The sequence below is a fragment of the Helicoverpa armigera genome, chromosome 12, assembly GCF_030705265.1.
Source record: "Helicoverpa armigera isolate CAAS_96S chromosome 12, ASM3070526v1, whole genome shotgun sequence".
Classification (NCBI taxonomy): Eukaryota; Metazoa; Arthropoda; class Insecta; order Lepidoptera; family Noctuidae; genus Helicoverpa; species Helicoverpa armigera.
In genome coordinates, this window is record NC_087131.1 from 11,116,784 (window position 1) to 11,125,447 (window position 8,664).

The following is an 8,664-nucleotide window of genomic DNA, read 5'->3' on the forward strand; positions in this document are numbered from 1 at the left end:
TCATTACGGTTTCAGCTGCGTCCCGTGGGAACTACTGCCGTGGGAACAAATGTAACTAAAAATGTGTTTCTGTTTCTCAAGTGGTCAGATTCTTACAGAATTTCAGTAGTCAGTGTCTTGAAGTATTGTATTTCGGCTATCAACTTCCAAGTTATTTTTGGTATTTGGAAGTCTATTTTAATCTCATTACCTAGAATACCGAGTTAAATAAAATACTGAAATGGTCGTGCATTTCACGTTAATGATATTAAAAGCAAAATATTTTTCATTCGAGTATGACATTATCATTCATTTGGTTAAAAAAGGTTCCAACGTTCTGTAAAACATTATATATAGGTAAAGTTAAAACCGACCCATGTTTTTATTTTTAAACTTTCTATATGAAAAAATATAAATTATTTTTGCGAATAATTTAATTATGATGGATGACGTGAATAATTGACGTGTAAAATTTTCAGTATTACATGTTCCTATGTGATTGAATTTTTGCACGATACATTTTATCGATGTTCCACCAAAATTTTTGTAGTCGTTGCTTCATCGGAATTTGGACGAAGTCGGGGGCGTAATCTAGTTACAGTGAAATGTGATTATTGGACTAGTTTATTAAAAAAAAAAATGAATTCTATAGCTATTTTTTCAACACATCTATATTAATACTATCATTACTCAGGCACCAACATCAACGAACGACTTTAATAAAGTATATCAAACCAGAACCTCCTCCTCTTTGGGAAGTCCGTTAAAAAATCAACTGCCTGGCCTGGCCTAACTACCCGTCACGTCAATTTAGCGTGCTTTCCAAAATACGGAGGAAGTCGTCATGACAAGATCCACGGATCAGCTGCGCTACGAAAATCATACAAAACTCTTTTATAAATTCGTTTTCAAACTGAAAAGCAACATGGCATGTTACGAATAATTTATAAAGCAAAACTAGTGTGGCACTCGTTCTGCATCTTTATGCGACAGCTGAAACTTTATGCGGGCAATTTTAAACATAAACGAAAACAGAATTGAATTGAAAACTGACAAATATTTTGGTAAAAGCTTGTTTCACTTTTTGTGTTTGTGAAAACACTTTTGGATATTTTGTAAATTGATATCAGGTTTTGTTTTTGTTTGAATTAGAAAAATAACGATTTGGTCATTGTGAGAGGGAAAACAATTTGTTAAATATAAATCAGAATATTATGATCTTAAATAATGCAAAGATCCACGTTATAAGCCGTCATTTTCTCGTCAAAACTTTTACGTTAGAGGTTGCTATAATTGCTAATAAACCCCATCAGAAATTCAAAATATGTAAGTAAAGCTTTTCATCAAACATATCATTTTGTTACCTTCAAAAGATTTTCCTCACATACAAACCATCACTCACAAAAATAGACAGACAAAGAAACAAAGCAGTCTTATCAAAAATATTGCCAAACAAGCAAACATATTCCATTGTTACCAATTTCTATATATACTGCCACACAATAGATAACAGTACATACAACCACAGTTGAAATCTATTCTCTTGTAAACAGTTGTGAAGCTATGTACGAACATTCGTATCAATGTCACTCACACAAGCAGTGCTCGATACACGACGCTCAGTATTGACAGCACCGGTAGAGCCGGTAAAAGCTCGTCGAAGCACATGCTTGTGTGAGTGACATTTTTACGAACGTTAGTAGGCACCTTCACAAATCCTTCGAGCCTTTTCCCAAATATGTTGAAGTCGGCTTCCAGTGTAACCGGATTCAATTTAACGTGCCAGCCGAAACACAGTCTTTGGTGTCCAAGATATACTTAGAAAATACATATAAACTTAGAAAAGTTGCATTGGTACTTGCCTCACCTGGAATTGAACTCATTCACTCATACTTGAGAGGTTGGCTCTTTACGCACTAGGCCACTACGAGTTTAGGTACCTTCACAACTGTACATCTTTATTCTGTGATACTCAGTGCTCTATACATAAATACACAAAGTCATTCATCTGTCTGCCTGTCCGCTTATATCTGCTATTATTGCTCTGAATGGCTTTTAAAAAAGATATACGTTATTTTTATGATGCAGTTTCATATTTTGTTGGTTGGTGAACTTTTTACTATTTATTTGATTTGAAGGTCTGAAAAGAATTGTATTGTCTTGTAAATTGTCTAAATAGGCGTTTACTTCTATTTTTTTCAATGTGGTTTTTTCAAATAAACGATCTTTAAGGATTTTTTTAAATTCTTACTGCCTACGTAGTAAATGCGAAAGTGAGTTCTACTTTTACGCTAAAGCGGCCGAACCTAGATAATTAGGTGGTAAAGCGTACCAAATCGTACATAAAGAAAGTATGCTCAAAAATGGTTTTGGAATCTAATCAAATAGCCTTCATAAAATACAGTTAATATATTGCAAAAAACTAGTAAACAATTTATAATATAAAATAAATTCAACATGTTACTACTTACACACACGTAGCACAAACTACGATCGATAAACATTCGAGTGCACTTATTTCTAAAGTACTCCAAATTCAATAACTAGAGGTAAAAGGACTCGTTCGTATTTCTCCGACTGTCCTATACTCGCACTTGAAAGAGTTTTCTGAACGTCAATTTTCGTTCATTTCCTACACGAGAGGTACCTATGTACTCGTTGGAGGGTAGGATTGCAGAGTGATGTAAGAAGCGAGATATTAGTGTAGTAAAATGTTTTCTTTCATGAAATAAATGTTGGTATGGAAGTTTTATTTCAAGCCATATTTTTTGTGTGTGTAAATGTATACCTATGCACATTATGTTTTATGACTCTGCAACTTGGCACTTACAAAGACAATGTGCATGTACGTTACATTTAAAGAAACATCATCATTAGGATCAGTCCAATCATATTGAAGAAAATAATACCTAGCTACGTGAAAATGGATTTCGTAAACTTTTGTTTCTTTTTGGGTTCAAGTTTAGTACGATCATTATGCAGTCTTACGAAACTTTGCCGCAGAGTTTAACAAACTTTCACTTTTATTTATATGTTAGCATTTTATTATATGTTACGCCGTTAAGTCTTTTCAGACCCGCTTTCGCCACTCAAAAAGGCGCACCCTTATAAAAATCACTCATGGAAATAAAAATAAATTCAAAACACAGCGTCAGATTTTCAGTCCCGCCTTTAGTTCATGTTCACGCTAGCGTATGTAGATATGAAAAACAACAAGCACTGTGTCAGATACCCCATTTAACCATTATTCAGTAAAATATTGTTGGATAGTGTCCGGAGATAAATTGTCTTTATTTTGTGTATTTTTGTTGTGATAATTTTTACTTTGTAATACAATTATTTTGTGGGTCCAACTTTTTATAACAGAATGCCTCTGGCTTTCAAATAAAAGTATTTGGTCCCGCATTCAACGAGCGTGATGATTAACGCTCATTCCTTTTCTGTATACTTTTCTGTAACTAACATAATTAGGAAGGTATAAAAATAAAAATAATTTTAAAAGACGTTATTCTCAATAGCAACATTATTTCATAAGATTCGAAATTACAACATTGCAAAATGAGAACAAAGCCTATCAAAGGTCACATTAGTCCGTTACCCGATCTCTAATAAAGTCGGTTTAATTAGACCTTACCTAATGGAAAATTTCATATTGAAATATTCGAGAGAATCTATTGATAATTTTGTAAGAGATATTCCATGTTTAATAATTTAAGTATTTAATTTCGGTAATTCAGTTTTAAGATGTTCAGTAGGTTGATTAAAATTCGAGTTATTTGGGCCTTAACACCTTATTAAATTAGACATTTTGAAATTTCATTTTGATGGCAAGTCTGAAGGGTAATTGCGTGAGAGCTCGTGATCATCACTTTTGATAGCATCGTCAGTTTTTAAGACGAGCGGATAGTCGTCAAAAGCGAGGATTTTCTTTGACAACTTGTCCTTAAAGCAGTTATGCCAAAGAAGGAACAGAATAAAACCATTTGTTCAGATGAAGAAGTAAAAGTGAAGTTGGGTTAGTCAACTTGGGGGAGGCAAAGTTAATTGAGGATATCTGTACTTACCAACAAACTTTCGTTAACACAGAATTGTAATAATATTAATTTTAAACACTAATAAAATTATAAATTAATAGCTATTTTAAAAGCCAAAAACCACATTATGGAGGCAAAGTTAATTAAGCAGTGAAAAGTTTAGCGGTTGGAAGTTCAATGACAAACAAATTGAGTTTTCAGACAACCACAGTTTATTATCGCTTAATTGAATATCAATAATCCAGAGTGGATTGGTACCAAAAATATATCACAGAATTGTAATAATATTAATTTTAAACACTAATACAATTATAAATTCATAGCTATTTTAAAAGCCAAAGACCACATTATGGAGTCAAAGTTAATTAAGCAGTGAAAAGTTTAGCGGTTGGAAGTTCAATGACAAACAAATTGAGTTTTCAGACAACCACAGTTTATTATCGCTTAATTGAATATCAATAATCCAGAGTGGATTGGTACCAAAAATATATTATTTTATGTACATAATTTAAGCTTATTATCATACTAGCTGTTACCTGCGGTACCACCCGAGTTCCAGTGGAGCTACTTTCCTAACGCGGAAAATAATAGTTTATATCCTTTCTGAGGCTCTAGAATATTTTCTCAGCGTTTATCCCGTATAAATCAGTTCAGTAGTTGTGGTGTTAAAGCTCGACAGACAAAGTTATTTTCTCATTCATTATATTATATGTGTTCTTGCTTCATCATAACATTAATTAATTTATACGAATAAGATATAAATTAAATTATTATCACTCCAGTTGATAGTCGTTACCCTTTGTAAAAAATAATTATGGGCTAGATAGCTCATTCCTACAGTAAATATAATCAAAAACAAAAGTATCACCCGAGTGATACATCATACTACCGTCCTCCTGAGAGTAACCCACAATATACAATATCAAAAGATAAATGAGAGTAGCCTGCCAAACAATCAAATATTAATTAAAGTAATTCTTGGCAACAATTGTGGTAATAATTGTCATTATTTACTTTGATGTTGTTGTGTTTACGAAAACTGAAAGAGAAACAAATTCAGTTGCGTCCTTATTTCATAATATGAATAATAATTATACAAATAAAGATGAACAACAAATTACCCTAGTAATTTTTCCATTTAGGTATATTGAAATCAGAAAATTGCAAAGTAAAATTGCATTTTTCTTCAAAAAACGAGACCTATAAGTAGGTATATATATTACAAATAATAAATCAATTAGGCAGAATTAGCTAACGTTACATCTGAAAATATCGGTCGTCTACACAACCTTAACGTGGCACTTGCAATAAAACCATATCCAAACCGAACCACATTGAAAAACATAGTCGCCATTATCTCCCACGTGATAAAAATACGATAGCCTTAAAATAAAGCGCTTTTCTCCCAAAACCCATCAAGAGCGCAATAGCCATTTTATTATGGAACTCATAAAGTAATAAATAGTGGCCCCAGGCATTCTGACCCGCCTTTGTACGGACTTTTAATCAATTCACAAAGGCCTATGTATAAAAAGTTTTACTTTTTTTCTTTATAAGCATCAAGTACGTTCTTTTTTGAGAGTTTCTGAAATGAAATTGCAAAGTCATGAATTTGTGACTGCGAGAGTTTTAGGTCAAAGATTTTTTGTACCTACATTCAAAATTGTTTATGACTTAGTCACGGAAGAAGGAAAGATAGCGGAGATGCCACAAGGAAGGTAGGTCAGGCGCCTTCTTGTAGGTCAAACGGTAGGTGTGATCAGTTACCTACTACAACTAACGTGACGTTCCGGTTCCTTGTCAAATCAAAACTTTGGTCTTGAATGATTGACGATTTTATTTGATTTTATTTTATTGAAACACGCAGCTAGTTAGGCCCCCTAACACCCGTATTTTTGCGCGCTACTTTCTTAGGAGATTGTGCTTTTTGACATCTCCGCTAGTCATTTTGTTCTCTATGGTGAAAGTATATTCTTTTATTTCGGTTTTTCCAGGTTATAAATTATAAAGGTTGAGTGTTCTATTCTACTGGGCATTACTCGTTTCTTGAAAAAATCATAAAGGGGTTGCTACATTTGTCACCGCGCGTTGATTTATTCGCAATCTTCAGGTAACACGGTCCAATTGTCAAGTTTTTGCTTCTCATACTAGTAACATTAATCTTTCTGCTATTTGAGAAAAACTATCTTTCGCCTGGCTGTAATATGTCATGTAAAAAGTGAACAACAAGGTAACCTTTTCGCTAAAGGCTAGGGTTTCAAAACAGTATATACCTATATTTTTTTAAGAAACTGTGTAATGTTTTATAATATAAAACTAAAGGTTGCTTACGGTGAACATCCCATCCTCCGAGCCTTTTCCCAAACTATGTTGGGGTCGGCTTCCAGTCTAACCGGATTGAGCTGAGTACCAGTGCTTTACAAGAAGCGACTGCCTATCTGACCTCCTCAACCCAGTTACCCGGGCAACCCGATACCCCTTGGTTAGACTGGTGTCAGACTTACTGGCTTCTGACTACCCGTAACGACTGCCAAGGATGTTCAATGACAGCCGGGACCTACAGTTTAACGTGCCATCCGAAACACAGTCAATGGTGTCTAAGATATACTTAGAAAGTACATACAAACTTAGAAAAGTTGCATTGGTACTTGCCTGACCTGGAATCGAACCCGCGCCTTCATACACGAGAGGTTGGTTCTTTGCCCACTAGGCCACCACGACTTTTACGGCTTACGGTGAACATATTATGTTATTATATTATGAACAGAAAAATAACTAACATAGGTTATAACTAACATAATATGTTCACCGTAAGCAACCTTAACCTATGTTAACCTATGTTAGTTATTTTTCTGTTCAAAACTAATGATAATTGTTTTTTTTTTATGTTACCCCTTTTAAACGTGTATGTACCTACCCGCGCCTATCCCAATTTTATTTGGGGTCGCCGTAGTATATTTTCTTGTTCCGTTAACTATTAGCTGTCGTCGTCTCACTTGTAAAAATTGGATAAGTATCGGGAAACACGTTGTAGAAGTCTTGAGACTTCATATACATAGGTAGTAAGAAGAGAATCGGCAATATTCTTGCTTGAAGTTTTCTTGTTTGAAGTAAGCAAAGTTGCAAGTTGTTGGTGTAATATATGTTTCCAAGAATCACGTCATTAAGAAGTAGTATTAATTGCAACATTTCCCAGTAGAAGCCTAATATAAAGTTATGCTCATCACAACTTTGTAACTAATTATTGAAAACACCTTGAAATTATGAACAGTTTCTAAAGAAACAAGATGTAACTAGTTTCCGAACATGGTTTTATATTAGAAACGTATGAAGTTTTTTCATACCAAATGAATTCAGGAGAAAAATTTTGCTTGCGACAGACATAGAAAAAATATCGTCTACTCAAATAAAGATGTTGAAAAGAAAATGAAAATATAAGTAGGTACACAAAATATCCATTATGTTGACGTAAAGCAATTTCTAAGTTTATTTATTTTATATCACAAAACTAATAATAATCTAACATCGAATGTCACGTATAAATATTTTCTTTAACCCTAACTTACGACGAATAAATAAAATAAAGTTATTCGTATTTTCAATTATATACTTTCAATTCCCAAATGTTATTTTCTTTTAAATAAGGGAGATTTGATGTCACATGTTTCTAATAGACTTGAGTTTCTCAGAATTGGACCTCTGAAATAGAAATTTTATACGAAACAAATGTATATCTTGTAGGATTATTTATCAATCAACGTTAGTTTTTGGTAAGATTGGTTGTCAGAACTTCTGGCTTCTGACTTCAACTGCTAGAGGCTTTCTGTGTTTTCCGTGGCTCAGTAAATGTGCACATGCCAAGTGTTAAGTTTGCAAATATGTGTAAGCTTCAATCAGTCAACCTTAAGGCTGTTACTTAGGTACGGGTTGGTCTAATTAAAGCCTACAATTTTATGTTGCCTTCTTGGTAATGTTAGATATATCTTTTTTGGGTCACTTAAATTAGAGTAATCAAATGAACTCTTCCATTGTTACAGCAGAAGGGAGTGTCAGACTTTTAACTTAAATCTACCCAAGTTTCTTCAGAAACCTTTCATATTCATGGTAACTTTCGAACTTTCTTTCAAGCACCCTTCTTTCCTTATGTGCTGCATACATTTAAAACTGTACAAGTAACTCAATATCCTGTTTATGAAATAAGCGTTAAGTTACGCGTAACTCTTTTACCGTTCCATTTCCATGCATTCGAGATGTAATTGCTATCGATTTTGTATTATTAAATCCAGTTCCAATCATGAACTTAATACCCGAAATAATCCGAATTGATTTCGTTTCGAACACCGACTGGTTTTGATTTTTCGATAACTTTTGCGTAGGACTTTTTTTACTCTTTTATGCGGGCTTTAAAAATCCTACGTTCAAACTTTGGTGAAGGTGAATTTATCGAGAGTATTATTCACAGCGATTTCTGAATTACGAAAAATGTTTTGGCAGGAATTTCTAGAAAGTTCGGTAGTCTGACAATGATTGATTTGAGAGAAAATTCAATATTGGCTTTACCTAGGTTAGATAAAAGGGCAAAAACTTAGTAAGTACATAATGATGAAATGGTTATTATTAATTGACAAATTGAAAAAGTATTCATGCTAAA